General features: G+C 28.0%; 1 protein-coding gene across 1 annotated transcript in view; it reads right to left on the bottom strand.

Moving 5' to 3' along the window:
• LOC100160678 (guanylate cyclase soluble subunit beta-1) overlaps positions 1-6,000 on the bottom strand; it is a 37,508-nt gene that overhangs the window by 21,148 nt on the left and 10,360 nt on the right. The gene's annotated exons all lie outside the window — the stretch shown is intronic.

Genomic DNA, 6,000 nt, shown 5'->3' with positions numbered 1-6,000 from the left:
TTACATGAGTGTTTTTTCTGTAGGTCATCAACATTTGTGGTAGTAAAAATGATCCATCGGCATCTTTTCTAATAGAAAAATGAATCTGTTGTTACTTTTAAGTGGTAAAAAAATTTAAGATTACCAGTAGTGTCAGAAAGTGTCAGGAAGATTTTTTGAGCTATTTAAGGGCTTGAGAACATTTTCAAATTTTGGAAATTTTTTTATTAAATTACCGTCGATACAAACATTTTCACTCAGTAAAAATTCTTAAAATATTAATGCAAGGGTCTTCATAAGCTGTTCTAATAGCAGTTCAAAAATATTAAATATACATAGACACTTTTTCTTTTTATATGTATTTAAATTTTAAATTTTTACAAAATTCATCAAAATCCTGAAAATCAGCAAATTATTTATCGGTTAGAAATTCATAAACATTTTTTTTTCATATAGTTAACATAAGAAATTACAATAAAATGTTGTAATTTTTTTTTTCAATATAAAACAATAATAACATTTATTGAACATTAAACGATATCCGTTATACCATAAAAATAATTTCGTAGAACAATAATAATAGTCCTTAATTCAATAATAATAGTTATTTTTAAATCCATTTACCGTTTTCCTTCAGAGTACATTTCGTTATAATAAATCTGGGGAGTGACGCGGTTCGAATGTTTATACAATGAGAGAAGATTAAAATTATTTAAACTTATTAAACCGTTTATTTGCTGTCGCCCTTTAAAATACTTATAATTCGGTTCATTATTAGATTATCGTTAACGTGCGAAATTGGGCAGTAGTTCGTTAATATTATTTTCCCCGTCGTAGCTCGTTAGTACAGCTTACTATACAGTAATAGTTTAACGAGCTGTAACGTTTCCCGAAAAAAAGCACCATAACTGGATACCGTCGAGCGCGATGAAGTGTAATAGTGTTATATTATCAATGGAAGTATGTTTTAAAAGTTCAATACACTGGTACAGCTATAATACATGTTGCATTCTGCTGTAGGCCAAAATTAAATAAAAATAAAAATTCAAATATTTAAGAACCCCGGACACCGGCGATGGCGATGGCGATGAAGTGTAATAGTGTTATATTATCAATGGAAGTATGTTTTAAAAGTTCAAAACTGCACTGGTACAGCTATATATCTAAATATGTTGCACTATACACTCTGCTGTAGGCCAAAATTAAATAAAAATAAAAATTGAAATACCTATTAAAGAACCCCATCGATGGCGATGAATTTTAATGGTTTAATATTATCAATATAGAAGCATGCTTTAAAGGATCAATACACTGGCGCAGCTATACTATACGTTGCACTCTCTGCTGTAGGCCGAAATTAAAAAAAAAAAAAATTGAAATATTAAAGTACATCGTACTATAGTAGGTATTTATTAAGTATTGCAATGCTCTATATTAACACAGTTTTCCTATACCGACTCGTTACCTAAAAGCGTGAGTGTTTATAGCAAATATGGTTAAGAACGTAATTTTATCATTAGAAACTGGCATGTAATATTATGCTAAATTAGTATTACGGAGTGTCAACTGGGACTATAGAGGTGTAAATTAATTAAAATCCTGTATAAATTATTTTTTTTAGTTAGAGTGGTGAAATATTAAAAGGGCCCGAAATAATATAAATACAGGCGTGTCGGAGGGCCTTGAAAGGCTGATGTTTCTCCAAGTTAGGTATATAACGACTTGAAAAAAAAATTTATAAAATAGTTTTAAAAAATATCAATACATACAATAAAATATTATTGAAACATGTTTATTGTTAAATATTTTAAATTTTGTCCACGAATGTCGAATACACATACTACGATAAGGCCACGAACGATACTTAAATGAATATTCATTTTTATCCAAGGGTGACCATAAAAATTACTAAAGCCCTTGGAAATTACAGGGAAACGATGTAGTCTTATCGACGCTACGTACATCGCATACCTAATCACATATTCGTATCGAGGTATTAGACTACAATGAAGTGTCGAGTGGGGTTGAAATAAAAGCTATAGGTACTTATTACTCAATTGTTAACATAATCATTTCCAGCAGCTCGAGTCAAAGTTTTGTTTTGATAAAAAATTAAATTTTTGATTATTTATTTTAGTCATAAAACTTTACGATGTCGTTGTAGGTATATAGGTATATAGGTACTCGTACAAACGAATAATGTAATATTGGACTCATAATAAAGTAGCTGCAAAAAAAAATTTGTCGTTTACTTTTTAAACTAATTATTGCTAATAAACCATAGCTAATTATATATGGCATCACGTTATTTTCGAAGTCATCAACCGTTCACGAAACGTTACGTTTGCTCAGTAACTCTCAAATAATTGTACACCGCGGCCAGCGTGCAGTGTGGCGTGCAGTGTGGCGTGCAAGTCTCAAGATGTGTTATGTATAATATTTTTTTAGTACTGTCCCTAAAAATATGTATTTATTTGTTTAAGTAAATTTTTTTTCCTTATAGCTTTAATGCATTCAGTTACCATTTAGGTCACGAGTGCCTTATATCTATAATAATAAGAGGTATTGTCGAAAAAATCTCGTCGTTGAAGCGTTTTATTAGTTGTTACACAACTTACTATTTGTATATTATACGCCCCGCGGTAAGTATTACTATCCATTTGTTTCTCAATAACAACGAAAACAGTTGCGTGTAAAAAAACGTTCTTTTAAGTGATTTTTTTTCGCTTTAACAACTCTATATGTACTAAAATAAATTATAATTATTATTAAAGGAACAATTTTTTTTTGTTTTTTTTTTTTATCAATATTATATAATTGTTAGGTAGTAATAATAAATTTAATGAAAAATATTACACAAAAAATGATTTGCAGTTTGTATTCACTGTTTAAATTATCCGGGTAGGACCATATTGACCGGGCACCGAATGTCAAATCGTATATAATAAATAATAAATAAATATCATGGGCTCTGAACCAAAATACAAAATTATAATAGTAGGTATTTACGGTAAACAATGCATACCTAGGTAATCAAGATATATCAAAAGACTATTCATTGTAGCACATCCAAGATAATATTATATTATTATGATGATATAATTATATGACGATTTAGTAACAATTAAAAAAATAAAAATAAAGGGTGAGAGGCGATTGTTAAGTCATCCCATCACCTAAAATTCACCAATGGTTTGCTAGATACAAGCAAAAACGCTTTCCTTTGCTGCTTACAAATTTACAATTTGTAAATTATAAATTAAGCTGGAATAGTCGTACTTAGAACACATTTCAGGGAGGGTAATGAAAATCAAAACCATATAACTTTAATGTTTAACTGTTTAAATAAATAATTATTTCTAAGTTTATATACTCCGAGAAAAGTTTTGGATGGAGGGGTGAACCCTTAACGCCCCAGATAAGATCTTGTAAGTATTAGATATATTATATTTAAACGAAAAGCTAATGTCACATTATTTATTATTTTGTGATTGGTAACGTCTTTGTAAAAACATTCATTTAATTTAGAACGAAAAAGTTCTAGGCAAGCGAAAAAAAGGGGGTTTTATATAATTATAATACATGTTAACATTAATAAGAAACAATGATCTTCATAACATAACATAATTATTACATTATATGATAAACGTTATACCCAAGCGTTTTTTTTTAAATTTATATTCCATTTTTATATTTTTATTTTTATTATGTTTTTTTTATATACAATTATACAAATACATGTCATAAGGATTCTCAATCAAGAAAACTCTGATCTGATTTTTACACCTATCAATTCCTTATTTATTTTACATTTTTACATCAAATAATAGGTACAGCAAAAAAATACAATATTATATGATTATACATTAAAACTAAGAAAAAAATATGTGTCAATGACTAATGAGGTATTTAATTTATTTAGATTAATTATTTAATATTTTACAAGACAAAACTACAAAAATAATGATAATTGAAATATTTCATTTTTTTAAATTTCATGAAATTTTCAAACACTAGTCACGCCGTCTCCTCTGCATTTCATGACGCCACCTCGTTATCTAATCGTCCCTATAGGAGGTAACTTACCTGTCTGTAATCATAATATATATACGAGACACGGCGACGCCTCCGTGACCAATTATTATGCGATTTATTTATTTTTTCGTTTATTTCGCATTAGAATAATTCGGTATCGAAACGACGACGACGGCGGCGGCGCACATGCATGGCGACAATTTGCTTTGTTTGCCGTCGCGAAGTTAAACGACCATGAAGTCAGTTGAACGAAATGGAATTAATACGAAGCCGGTAAATCGAAATAAAAAGTGCAGTCCAACTCAGCACTAAGCCGGAAAAAAAATTATTATTCTACAGACATAATAATAATTTATCAATTCCCTCGAATTTTGTCAATGTTAGCTAATAGCGCACAATAACATAATAATATTAAAGAAAATATTTTATTAATGAGCCGTTGTTCGCGGATGAGAAATACGCTGGGTCTTATTGTTGTCCTATATTATTATGCATAGTGTTTATAAATTCGTTTAACGTTATTTAACTGTCATTTGTCATATTGCATTTCATTGTCGTACAACTTTATACGCATAGGTAGTCATAAATTGTTTATAAACCATAACGTAATGTTAACAGTCTGGTTAAAAGAGTGTATGTACTAGGTACCTATAGGTATTCACTTTTAAGGTTAACGTTGTTTTAGGGAAATATCTGAATATTATTTAAAATTCATGTAACCAAAAAACAATAAAGCGTTTGAGAGACGTTGTCTTATCATGCGATATTAATTTTAATGTTGTAATAAAATAATGTTTCTGGTTATTTTTGAAACGGTGTTAATTAAAAATAAGAGTTGAGTAATAAAATTAAAACCATTATATCAACTAATTGTGCTAAGTATGCATAAGCTATTATAACGCATAAATTAAAGCTTGTTACTGCGATCATTATTCGTTTATATAAGTATATTATATTCCTAACTATGATATTATGTACTTATGTAGTATCATCAATGAATTTAATTCTCACAAGGAGATATTATGTTATGATAACTAAAATATTATGATGTAATAAAATATGAGTTAATAACTTTATAATTTCGAATAGACATTAAGATTAGGTTTTTTAATATCATATAGTGGTACGATACTTGATATTATTAAATTATGATTCGACGTTTTAAATGTATTTTTTTTAAATTAAAATAATTCGTCTCAATTCTAGTAGTTGACACATCGTTATTTTTTATATTAGGAGTAACATAAGTTCATAACCGCCTTACGCCACTCTAATAATATTATATAATTATAATTATTACATATCTTATGCGTTCTTTCGATTAGTGAGGAGTTTAATAATCGTCTATAGTAATCTTTTATTCATCGTGACGTCCCGTTCAAATAAAAACTTCATTGATTTTTATTTAAATTTTGATGATAATAATATTATGTTGTTATACATGCAACAATATAATATGCTAGGTAGGTACCTACTTGTATTATATTATTATAACACTCGAAAGTAAGTTATATTATATTTTATCAAGCAACTCGCGGCGTATTCCGCTTCATAAAATCCGGATTTATGGGAAACAATATTATGTACAAACACTTCTTATATAATTGTTTATAGAAACCACGGGCTCAGAACTAAAATGTGCTATCTCATAATAAAAAATTGTTCAGGAGAGCAATTTTTAACTTCAAAATGTAATATCTAGAATAAATTATTTCTAATGATTTTCGAATTTAAGTTCTACAGATGGAACATTTTGATAGTTAATATACTTTTTTTTACTTAGATAGTTACAACTTTGTTATTATGAATTAAAAGTATTTTGTCCAGAGAAATAATAATCGGTTAAACAGAAGAGGATGTTTCATGATTTCAATTCCAAAATAAATTGATTACCTATTTACACAATTATTTAATTTGTTGGTACAATAATTTATAGTATTTGATAACATCTTATATTAGAGATATAGATCACTTTTAAATACGTAG

The sequence above is a fragment of the Acyrthosiphon pisum genome, chromosome A1 (genome assembly GCF_005508785.2).
Source record: "Acyrthosiphon pisum isolate AL4f chromosome A1, pea_aphid_22Mar2018_4r6ur, whole genome shotgun sequence".
Lineage (NCBI taxonomy): Eukaryota > Metazoa > Arthropoda > Insecta > Hemiptera > Aphididae > Acyrthosiphon > Acyrthosiphon pisum.
Note: the sequence above shows the minus strand (reverse complement) of the source record. Positions and strands in the feature narration are given on the sequence as shown.